The following is a 13,087-nucleotide window of genomic DNA, read 5'->3' on the forward strand; positions in this document are numbered from 1 at the left end:
AGTTCCTGCTGCTTGAGACAGCTGAAGGAATGCATGATTAAAATATAATCTCATTAAACAGCTCTATACTTTGCTAGATAATTTTCACCCAAGCACTAAGTAAATGTGCTTTTCTGTGAGTTCAAAGAAGATGCAAGTGGGGTGAAGATGGTACAAATGCTGCTGATCCCTCAGAAAGCCTTAGTTACCCAATGTGCCCTGGCAGCTCACTAAACAGTAACTCTGTTCCCCCAAGTTAAAACATTAGGTTTAATTTGGCAGGATAAATAACTATCACTTACTTCAGCAGCTGTTTTTGAGAAGCCTAAAAAGAAAGCAAGTGCTCCTGAGAGCACCTCCCTTACCCAGTCACTCAGCAAGCAGAAAGGAGGGGGTGAGATTACTAAAAAGGCACTGCCATAACCTTGCACCTCATCACAAGGTCTCTTTTGCCAGGAAAAGGAGCACAAAAATCCACGGCAGCTTAGCAACCAGCCAGCACAGCCACAGGAGCCCCTGACCTTTTAAACAGCTCACAGCCAGCAAAGTGCTTGCTGCTCCCTCTGCCCACCTCTCCTGCCACCCTAAAGGCTTCCTTCTTTGAAGTAATTCGTTCAATAATTATATCACAACAACGTGAAGATGCAAAGTATTTGTATGACAAAGGACAGAGGAACAGCAGGTACAGTCACTGTGGCCAGCCTACCTTGTCCACCTGATCTATTTACAGTGCTGGCAACTCCCTCGTCTCAAGAAATACCACCTCCAGTGCCTGACAGTTTGGATGCTTTTGGAAATGCTCCATTTGCAGAGGGATACAGCTTCAGCCATAGGAACAGGCACAGGGTGAGGTTTGTATCACAGCTGCCCTACAGCAGGAACACAGGTCCCAGACCATAGTGGGGGTCCCACTCCACTACTTTCTTATTCTTCACCCTATCCTGATTATACAAAATCAAAATGGCTCTATGTGTTTAGATGCCTTGCAGTTTCTTTCAGAACTGCATTCTGTGCAGTTTATCCCAACGGAGCTGGCCCAGATATGTATTACCAGCATAAGTAAGCACAGAATCCAACACTTACTTTTACCTGTTCCATAATGCGGAGATCTACATGTCAGAAAAATGAGAAAGAGACTTATCTAGAATTTTCTTTCTGGACCAGTGTGAGATACATCCAAATATTTAAACTGTATGTGCCATTTGCTGCCTTTACCATGAAGATGGGGTGGGAGAGGCCTGAGAAGCCTGTGACAGTCTCTGTGCCCAGAATGCCAGGACACGCTTCCAGAACAGGTTCATGCACACCAATGAATTTAAACTGCACTTCTCTGGTGAACAACAACACACACAGCTTTCAAAGTCACTCTAAGAACATCCATGCGGTTGAATTTTATGAACAAGTATAAAGCAGTTTAAGCATAGCTGGAGAAGATTCATTAATGCGTGAAAGGTAACAGAATTGCATATATTTACTACATTTAACCTACCCACTTAATTCTAGGGCAGATTACTATCTTCTTGTATTTACTATTCACATAGCTCTAGGCCAGTTCTTCTTTCTTGTTCTTCAGATTGCACCAAATATTATTTCTAGGCACTTGCTACATTCATGTTGACCTCTTGTTTTAATACTCTCCTGCTTTCTTTTCCCTTTGACTGCTGCATCTTCAATGAAATGAAAAATAAACAAACTAAAGAACTATGAATAAAAGAAAAAACAAAAAGGGTGTGATATGAGTATCGAAGACAGAAGAGGAAGAGAGAAGAAGGGAAAAGCTAGCTAACAAAAATATGCATGTTCTGTGGGACAATGGAGCGTAAGATTAAATATTTTACAGCTTTTGAAAGAGTTCATTGCTTTTGCGTGTCTTGAAGGATCAAGGATGACCACATCTGACCACTGACCAGAGTCCTTCCCAGAAGTTGGCTAGCTACCTTAACTTATACAGTAGAGCACATTTAAATGGGACATGGTATTTGATATGAGCACAGAAGATGCCGACAGCTGCAAACTCTCTATTGACAGGTCTAGTTAGGAGAAAAGGAGGCACTCTTTTTTGGTTTTTTTCCTGTTTGGAAAAAACAAGCCACTTTTCCAGCCTTTTTTGCTTCCTCATACTTCCACACTAGCAATTGCATATCATGGTAGGCACTACAGCCAAAATTCTGGCAGGCTGCTAAATCCTAAATTGTTCTTAACTACATGGAAAATAAAGACTTCAATGCTGCACAGCTCTTGGGATGCAAACACTATTTCTAATCTAATCTGTTTTCTCCAGTCAACAGCTGTCCTATTCTGTACCCTAAGTTAGCTATTTAACTCAAAAAGAACAGCTTGTTTTGATTTCAGCGGAGTCTATTTATCAAGAATTATATGATTATGACTTTGACTTGTTTAAAAACAACCCAAGAGGTTCTCTGTAGCCCTATGTTCCTAAATAAAAATAACTCCATTGAACATTTTAAGGCTGTCACTCTATATTGTCAGCTTTTCTCTGTTTGAATGTGTGTCTGTCCAGTCTCTAGACAAAAACAAAGTTTGTGTTTTTCTGAAAAGAATGGCTGATGAATCCATGGAAATATTCCTTGTGTGAGTGAGTAATCTTGCAGATTATGCACGTCTTTACAAGCAGAGTGCACATTCTGCTTCTCAGACCTCCATAAAACCAGTATCATTCCAGCACTGTTACAAATGGTTAAAAAAAGAACTGCTTACCTGAAAGTTCATTTAGGGAATTGTACCAGAATCGAAGTAAACAAACAAATACCTAAAAAAATCCCAAAACAAAACTAAAATCCAACCTGACTTTTAACTGCTGCCATAACACTAAGACAAGAAGCACATTAAGACAGATTGTAGTAAGTGCTTCATACTTTTTCCAGTTCTTTATCCATATTATTCCTGAATAAATCTGGATGTTTTATTTTGAAAATGTGTAACCATTTTTATATATTTTAGGAGGGATTTCCCTATGATACCAAATAAAAGCAACATTAATAATCTATTTTTTTGCAGTAGTACTTTGGGGCTTATAATCATAGAGCAGTGTCACAGGGCTGGGCATCATACAAACATCTGATAAAACTTGCCCCCCATCCAAAATGTATCCAGATAGAGAAGATGAAATGTGTAACAGCCCAGCTTATTAACTCCCATCACTATGCTGAACAGCAAATGTTCTTTGTTTGCTTCAGTTAATGCATTTGAGGGAGGTGGTTGCTGGAGACAGATGGAACAGGAAAAGCAGTCTGGAAAGCAAAGGGATGCTGAGCAGCTGGTAGAGAATGGAGGTGCCAGAGAGGGGCACAGGTGAGTGGGGTGACACAAAAAAGGGCAAGAGTTTAGAAGACTCATTTACCCAAAAAGTTAAAAATACTAAGAGCTGAAACATGAATAAGATGGCAAAAGGAAGGGCTGTAGAGCAGCACAATGTTCTTTAGCTGCTCCTGCACCAAGCAGTCACTGGGAAGGGAAGGACTATGCTTGCCTCCCACAGCAATCACTTTGCCACACTGGCTCCTAAATTTGTCAAAGCTGCCAGAAATTGCTAAATCAAATGCTGCAGCTGCAGCTGCAGCAGGAGTAGTTAGTGTCAGTAATGAGAAATGCCAGGTGAACATCCCTTGTCTCTTAAAACCATTGTGTAGGGCTTACAGAAAACCAACAGCCTGACAGAAGGGATCTACAGAAAAGGCTAAGCAAATGATAATGGAACCCTCTTGACTCTTTTACATAGCTCCTGGCTAGGTCAGTCCTTAAATAATGCAGTTTAACTACAGAGGGTAAAAAATGTGAAAGAATATTTTTGTAGGAAAACACCTTTGCAGAGAAAGCTTGACTTTAACTTCACCTGAAAATGTGCATTTTTGATTGACACGCTTAAGGGCTTTTAAACAGGCATTTCATTTCTCACTGTGATGAAAAGAATAGAGAGCCAGACAATTTTCCTGAGTACATGTCTGTTCCTGAAATCTGAGCTGAGACTGTCAGTGAGCACACCCTTAGCATGGCTGTGGTCACACATGTTCCATCTTATGATGTCAACATATGTATGTGTCAGAAATGTCTCTGATGTTTGCTATTTTTCTAGTATCTCTCAATTTTTCAATATCCCTACATTTTCCTAATGTAGAAACATATGGTTTTTCGGTTGGTTTTTTATTTACTTATAATTACATTACATTTATCTGTTAATTTTGAGTTTTGTATTATATCATTAATGATGCTTAAACATTTCTTCAAACACTTATTTACTGTTAAGCTTAAATATGTGATAGTACAATAATTTTTCTCTGTCATTCCTATCTGTTCAAGGATCTGTGCACTTCTCTGGATCAGGAACTTATTAGTATTCTCTTATATCTTGAAGAGTTCAGAGCCCAAGTGGCATTGTTGGGTTTTTAACAATTCACACAGAAAAAATACCTTTCACAGTTAATTTTCAAGATATGAATCCTACACAAGTGATTTCTAAAAGGAAAGGAGATGATTATTTTAGAAAACAAATTCTGTACCTAGAGAACAAGTTATCCAGAAGGTTATCTGTATTTATCTGATGGTTTAGTGCTGCTGATAGCGTCAATTCATCATCATCTTCAATGTGCAATATTTGCCAAAGCTAATCAGGCATGGAAAGGCAAGGCAGGTTATTTCCTTTTGTTCACACAAGCTTATGTTCTGAAACAAAGCTATTAGGATCCTTGATGCCATGCCTGCTCTTCTAATGGATAATATGCACCATACGATAGCAAACTGTCACTGTGACTATTATTTGTCTTAGGGGGTTTTCAGCTAAAACTTAAACTCCGTAAAAAGTCAGGTAGCCCTACTATCATGTCAGAGCCACAAATTATTTTTCCTTTAATAATGTTAATATATAATCACTGTATATTGTAATTGTGCATTAAGATAATCCCCAGCAGAAATATCTCTAAATACTGGACAGACAACCGTTCAAGATAAATAAGCAGGATGTCTGTCATTTCCTGAAACAGACTTTGAAAAGCAACTACTGATGAATGTGGCTTTACAGGGTAAGGGATTTCTGAGAAATCATAGCAGAAATCACATTTACCTTATTAAAAAAGCATAATATAATAGATCCATAGGTACATTCCAATGAACACATCTCTGCACAAGTAGGCTCATGTGTGAGCCTTCAGAAAGCACAAACCCTTCAGAAAGTAAAAAGAGGGAAGCTACTTAATTGGGAAGGAAACATTAAATACTAAAATGAAAGACAAGGAAACAGAAGTCAAGAGGAAGAACTCTTAGCATGCCATACAAAATATACCTCTGACCAGGAAGAATGCATTTGACAGCATGCACACAGTAAAATATGCATCTACTCACAAGCAGCTGTTTTGGTGAAATCACACGCTGGAAGTTAACAAACAACCAAAGTGTCTTGGGCAGATCAGCACATTCTTCATGCTCAGTCTTCCATTCCGCCTCACTGAGCCATCCATGTTTCAACTAGATCCTTGCTTAATACTGTATTTTAGTTTTTAGGAAAACTTTGAAGCCTTGAGAGAAGTGCCCCAGGCTCCCTTTGCCGAGTGAATACTGGTGCAGCTGCTCGATTACATCATTTTCAGAAATGATCAGCAGGAACTTTCCATGATACTTAAGGGTGTGCTCCTCCTAGTCAGCATTGCAGCCCAGAAATACAATTTCTCAATTTTATGTTAAAGAACATTTCTCTTCACAGAATGTTTTCACTTTGGTAAGTGAAACACAGAAAAAAAATCACCCTGTTATACCTTAAGTATGTTTTACCATTACTCTCTATTTCTATTTTAATTTCTATTTTAATTTCTTTAAAAGTCAGTCACCATTTTCATTTCCTCAGATGTTCCCATACATATGTATCCTATGTGGAGCTTGTATCCTCTCAGCTCCACAGACGACACACAGAACTGTCAGCAAGCAGAATGTTACAGTAAGTGTTCAAACAAACCTGTGATGGAGATGTGATTGGAAAGAATATTTGGAAAACTATCTGACCAAAAGAAGCACAGGTTTATCTTAACTCATAAAAAAGCATGAGACCAAGGGCTTTGCACCAAGGGACCCAAGGGTGCCTCTGGCAGGAAAACAGACCTGTAAGTAGTGAGGGCAGAAATTTTATAGAAGAGAAGTTTGAGTTACTCTAACAGTAAATGAGACAGTATGTAGAAAAACAGGAAACCACTTTCCCCAGATTGTATCACATTTGTCTTTTCTCTTCACCATTTAAACTGTAAAGCCAGATAGCTATAAAAAAGGAGGAAAAGAGCCCATCTGGAGGAGCAAGACATCAGGGAGTCATCTTGTTAAATGTTAGAAAGCAATGATAAGAGAGCCCATAAAAGGTGAAATTTTAAAATACTTGAAAAGGGAAAGAAAGAAAGAAAGAAAGAGGCCGATGCTATCTAAGAAAAATAACCTAGAAATTTATGTAAGAACTGGTTATAAAAACATTGGTAAAACTTCTCTGTTTCTTCTTCCTATTAAACCCAGTCCTAATTACAGCAGTTGAATATTTACAACCCCAGAACCAGCAGAGCCTGCCAAATCTCCCATAAAACACCCAAAGGCTCCTATGAGCAAACTCTCAAATGGAAACACTTCAGAATCAGACTATGCAGCCTCTGCTTTTTCATCTGATCCTACAGACCAACTTGCTGGCCATTTATCATAGCTCTTGAACCACTGAATTGGAAAGTTTATAAAAACAAAAACCTCCTAAAAATTCAGTAATAGACTGTAGAACTAAGTATAGGCTTTCAACCTGGTACCATGTTCCAGGATGTATTCCATACAAGTTATAAGAAAGTTAAAAAAAAAAAAACAAACAAAGTAGTCCTAGCTTTTCACTCTCAGCTTTGTTATTCACATTAATGGTCAAGGAGCCGTGGTGAAGAAATGCATTTGCTGCCTGTTTAGACTGGACAGCCACATGAGTATCATTTGATCAAAGTCTCACCACATGTCAGCTTGGGAACGAAAGAACAAGATTTAACAAGACAACCCAACAGTTATCCCCTTATCCTGTTATTCCAGCCAACCTTGTAATTGTCTCTTACCTAGATCTCGTTATCAATAATCCTTTTAGTGGGATCAGTTTCACTTTAAACTGCTTATTACATGGATGAAAAGGGAGCAAAATAATGTAAGAATTATCAGAAAGCAAAAATCATTTCTAAAACCAATGTTCATATATTGATACACAGAGGATGATATTCCTTAAAATGTTCTCACTGTGAAGTTAATTTTTTCTCTAAAAATGAACAAGTCCTAGTGATTTTTTTCATGAACATCTTCTTTTCCACCTCCATGCCACCCTAAAACACACTCCACTGGTTTCACACACTGTCCTGTCTGTCACCACCTTCACATCCTCTGTTTTTTCCCCAGACAGATTTTAGTTGGTGCATTGGTGCCTTTCCTGTCAGAAGGCATTGATACACTGACAACAGCATTTACATGCTTGCTGTATTCTCTAGAAGCAATAAAACAATGGGATTTTTTTATTTTCTAGGAGTTGCTTTGTGTACCAAGTTTTCACAACTGTCACCCAAGATTTGCTTTCTCATTTAAGGTAAAAGTAAAAATTGCCTACTAAAGGAGCACTCTGCAAAGTACCTCTGCTGATTCACCCAAGGTGCCCATGCAAGACCTCTCATATGAAATAGTTTGTTAACCCATGCTTTCTGGCAAACAGACAAAGCTTGCAAACTGACAAGTGTCATTTTACCATCAGTCACATGTGGACTGATTTTATGTAGCTTGCACCACAAACCAAATGCAGAATTACATCATATGGGTTGCAGCCCCTCAGAAATTACTCTCCACTCCATTAACTTCATTAAAAATAGACCAGATGTGTGGGATAATTCTATTTATTCTTTCCAACTTGCTACTCCATCAGGCTAAATTAAATGGGCACTGATAGACAGAACTCTGACCACAAAGAAGAGATGAAACACTGGCTTCATGAAGAGCAGAGGATGGTGGAGCAGGCAGAGAATGAGTCACAGTTCATCCTAGATTTCCTAGATTGCCCTGCCTACTCTACATCTGGATCCCTAAGCTAACCAGAAGGGGAACTGTTCAAAGCTTTGGATCTGTGCTGTGCCCCACAGAGCTAAACAGGGTACAGAAATAACAGTGTTTGCTTCTGCAGGAAGCTGGCTCTGGCTGGGATTCACAGGGAGGTTTCTGCTAACAAAGCGGTTTTGCCTTGCCAATTTTCATCACAGCCACGTGCCAACCTGAAAAAATGAAAATTAAATTTGACCAATTTAATTGTTCTCCAACTGCATCCTGCTTTGACTGCTTAGATTTTCACGTATTTAGGGTGGAAGCCAGGTCCTTCAATACATAATGACAGAAACTGCATATTTTTGCTGAGATTTCCAGGGTCCTTGGTGATCAGCTGTGATGCCGCAATCACACAGTGTTCATCCAATACTAAATTTTCCACTGTCATCAAACTGTATTTTATGGCAGCCGCATTTCCCAAATTAAATATTTGGGCCACTTTCAATGCAAAATACCAGATGCACAGAGAAATAGTCTGAACTGATTTAGATGAGGACACAAAAAAATTTTTAATTCTGTACTTAACAATGAAAACCGCTTTCATACAAAAAACTCCAGCAGCTATTAGAGCACAGTATTGATATTGGTCAAATGGAACTACTACCTGGTCTTTGCAGCCACTCAGTCCTTTCAAGAGGGAAAGTGCTGCTCCTCTCAGCTGCCTTTTCTTGCTCAGCTGATTTCCATTCCAATATTCTCTCTTCCCACAGGAGAGATTTTTTTCAGTCCCTTTTAAAAGGCACTTTGGCTTTCTGCTGGTGTTATCACACTATAGCTGCCCAAAGGACCATTCAGACTAAATAAAGGGAGAAAAAATATTACAAAAGTCTAGAAAGAGAGCAAAAGAGAGTCAACAGGCAGAGGGCACTTTATGGAGAAGCTTCCCAAATGGTCTTTAGTCAAAACAAGTAGAGTTGTCTTGTTAGATGAAGCAGGTCAGATAGTGTATCTTTCAAGTTTCTGTGGAAGAAAGTGTAATTTAAGGAGATGTTTGCATGAAAGCAGGATTGCTGAGAGACAGTCAACAGGGAGAGAACTCTCCAGCAATGTGTGGCAGCAAGGACATGATCATGGTCAACACTGATGGGCAGTGGTTTGTTATCCAAACTGACAGGATTGCATCTGGAAGGCTGCAATGCTTAAAAACAAACAAACAAACAAACAAAAAAGCTAACTACCAGAAATGTTTGTTTCTTTAAAAAACTGAAAAATAGCTGCCTATGAGAAATGTAACAATATCAACATATTCAAATGGCAATAGCACATCAATTCTTCAAGGGCCAACTCAGACCAGTTAGCTTACAAGATGAAAAGGGAAACCTTTATTCCCATCAAGTTCAGTGCAGTAACTAATTTTAAAACCAGCTGGGGATATTTATTGAACACTGACACTGAGGCACACCGGTATAGGCAAGGCTGAGTGTGATGCCCCTGGCCCAGAAAATTTCAAGCTCAATAGCTGAGAGACTGGATTCAGCATTTTGGTGACAGAAAGATGAAGCTGGCACTTGAATGTGGAACCATTTTGGGTTTGACTCTCCTTATTTCAGGCCTTCCCTTTCCTGTTCTGTTAATGACTTTTATGGGAAATAAAGGTAATGAGCTTGAAGGGCTGATAACAGGGGCCTCTGGAGGAGGGGAATAAACACAAAGTCAAGAAATTACCAATCCAAATACTCTGGCACTTTTGGGAATGCACAGGAGTAAGATAAACATGGAATCCATGCTCCATTGCAGTATCAGCCAAAGACAGAGCAGAGAGGAGGGGGACAGTGACCCCAGAGTAGCAGCACAGCCCTGCACTGCCCCTTCTTAGCTGTGCCCCAGCAGCAGGTTGCCTGAACAAGCTCCAGGCGCTCCTCTGCCAAAGGAGCTTGATATTGTCAAACACATCAGCTTGATGAGGTAAGGGCTAAAACAGACAAGAGGAGGCATTTGACTATGTCTACAGAATAAATTGAGGACTTTTGTGAGCTCCTCAAGAAGCTCTCAAAGTCAACCTAGTTTAAGATGTGTTTATAATGAACACTCTATGACTTATTAGGTACAGTGTTTTCACTGTGGCCAGCAGGAAAACCATTTGGATCAGGAGAGATGTTAACTAGGAAACCCAACAGCACCACAGACTACAAGAAACCCCTAGAGAGACAAGGGAAAGATCCTACTTCCTACATTTGCAATTCACATCTGGTAAATGTGAATCATTACATCAACATTTAGAAAAATCCAGAAATAGCAGAAAGGAAGGAAATTTTGCATTAAAAAAAAAAGTGAAAGACAGGAGACTGTTTCCATCTTGAACAAAGGGAGAGAAAAATGTCAGCACTGTCCTGCTGAGGACTGAGGATGAGGAGCTGAATTCCCAACTCCAAAAATACTTCCAGCTCCTGTTCAGAAAGGGGGATGCAGGAATTTTGTGGTTGCTTGCTAAAACATCTTCCCTCTTTTGATTCTCAAAACCTGCCTCTAGGGCCTTCTGCAATAGCTGGGAAACAGCTTTCATTTTTTAAATATCCAAAGAAAATGTTTTCTTCTATTTGTTTTCTTTCAGGCACCTTGCTGCTGACATTGCAACCAAGAACTGAAATTTCTTTTACCATATGTTCATCTGCACTCTCAACTAATGCTTCGAATGGGTTTGAGAAAATATTTCAATCATTAGGTACACAGTTACCCCAAAAAGAAATGGAGTATAAATGGTGTATGTAGGCAAGTCTGTGACAAAAGTTGAGGAATCCCTGAAGTTTGGTCAAATCTCTTGGCAAGATATGGCAATAATTTTGATGGTATCCTGGTCACTCACAGATTGCACAAGAAACTTGGAGAGCTGGAAAGAAAAAGGTGGCAAATGGGTCCTCTATAATTTACCTACCAGTAGGTTAAAAGAACAAATATGTACATTATAAATAAATATCCACAGATGGTCTAGGGCTTCCCATGTTTATTATTTCTGGACAATTATGACACCCTCTGGCAGCAACTAATGTATTTACCATTCAAAAAGCATTCAAGGACAGTATTCCCCAGAAACTGAATAGATGCTACTGACAATAAGAACATTAAAGAAAATAATGTTTAATAGTTAAAAGAGCCCAGATTATTTCCCATGTCTTGTTTTTACATTAGTTTTTAATCCTATCCACTTAAATAGCATTACCCAACTAGCAATTTGATGCAGAATGTAAGCCTGATTCCTGGTGCATAAAAGATGGATGTACATCCTTTACACAGACTAGACATACAGCACACATTAAAAAATACAGTTGCTTCATTTTTCTCTTATTTGCATAATGCTCTGAGACAGCATTCACACCAAAGCCCAGAAAATCATGTTACAATAAAATATCAAAAAAAGGAAAAAGACCAACACTTTTTCAGTGCAAACTAGTAATGTCATGTAAAAGCAAACACGAAAGACTCTTCATTTACTGCTTTCTCACTTCATTATCTCATCAAACAAAACCATAAATATGACACATTAATGAAATAAGAATAAAAATGCTGTTCCTTTTTATTTTTAAGTCAAGTAAAAGCAGCAAGAATATCTTGGTTTGTGGATAACTTGTAGTTGTCCAACACTGAACCGCAGCTGAGAAACAACTATTCAGTAGCATTTGCATTGTATGCAAAGAAACCAGTAGAGTTTTACTAACTAAATTCATCCCAACTCACAAAATATATTGTTGCATGCCCTCAAGCCAGTTCTACAATTCCCAGCTGCTGCAGGCTCTGGGGAAGAAATCTGCCACAAATTGCTGGCTAATCTTACAAATGAATAGCTCATCTCCCTGCTGAAGAGATTATCTGCTGCCCCAGGGGCCTGCACAGTTTAAACTGCTGCAGAGACCAAAGTGATGGATTTTGATCTTACAGGGTAAGGAAAGATAAGTGCCTCCTGTGGCTATACCTGAGTTCTGTGGGCTCCTCTCTACTGCCACAGTGTGCCAGACAAGTGTCATCTGAGCACCCTCCTGTGCTGAAAAATGCTTCTTCCAAAAACAGAGGATGGGGGACCTGAACATCAAAGATTTCATACTCAAGAGATCACAGCTTTCCCTGCATGCAGTTATATCCAGCATCATCCATGATGCAGAGAGACAAGGAGCCAGTCCAGGAAAAGAGTCTCCACCAGGGTGACTTCCCCCAGAGCAGCTGGCCATTGCCCCACAGGGAACAGCTCTCCCGACTTCCCAGCAAGTGCAGAATGCTTCCAGAGAGGAAAACAAAACTGTCAGTTCAATAAGCTCCACAGGAAGCACCTTCATTTCCAGTGAAGAAAAACAGAGTGATTAGCTCAAACAGCTTCAGTTTTGGTTTTTAAAAACTGCACCTTTTCCAATGTCTCCATCCCACAGGCTGGGAGCCACCTCCTGCAGGCAAGCTTAGCTTGCAGTTCTACTGCTCACAGTCACATCAACGTGTGCCAATCACCACAGGCAACAATATAGCTCATAAAATAGGTCTTTTGCTCTCATAAGGCTGCTGAAAAGAAAACCCTCTTAGGAAAAAAATGGGTAAAATTGAGATTTTTATTTCTTTTAATCTGCTTTTTTAAATCTACAGGAGACTCTACAAAGATAATCCAAACTGGAGCTGTAGTGACCCACCACAGGACAGAAAAGGTAAGACACTTTTCTTCAATGCCATAAAGTTTCTTGTTTCAGGTTGGAAGGAAAAGGTTATTTTTCTCTGTTGAATAAGGACACTAATAGCATGTAATTTCTCCTTCAAATTCTGTGAACAGGAACATGTACCATCACCCTCTAAATATGCACTCCTGCTAAATGGACAATGTGCTGTGTTTTCTTACTGGTTACAATAGGATCATGATGAGAAACAAAGTGTGTAAAGCAGGAACAAAAACAAGTCCTAAAACAATGCACAAAAGTATCAGGGCTTTCCAGACTAAAATAAATGGTAGCAGATTATGGAAATCTTACATTAAACTGACTTCTTAGTCTCACCATATCAATTAAAACAGTGCTATTTATCTAATTGCTTCTGACATTTATAATTTAAC

The 13,087-nt window shown here is 39.2% G+C and overlaps 1 protein-coding gene across 2 annotated transcripts in view; it reads right to left on the reverse strand.

Annotated features, from left to right (window-relative positions):
• Positions 1–13,087, reverse strand: part of SLC16A12 (solute carrier family 16 member 12) — a 28,458-nt gene that overhangs the window by 12,573 nt on the left and 2,798 nt on the right. The window lies entirely within an intron of this gene.

Source organism: Camarhynchus parvulus, chromosome 6, assembly GCF_901933205.1.
Source record: "Camarhynchus parvulus chromosome 6, STF_HiC, whole genome shotgun sequence".
NCBI lineage: Eukaryota > Metazoa > Chordata > Aves > Passeriformes > Thraupidae > Camarhynchus > Camarhynchus parvulus.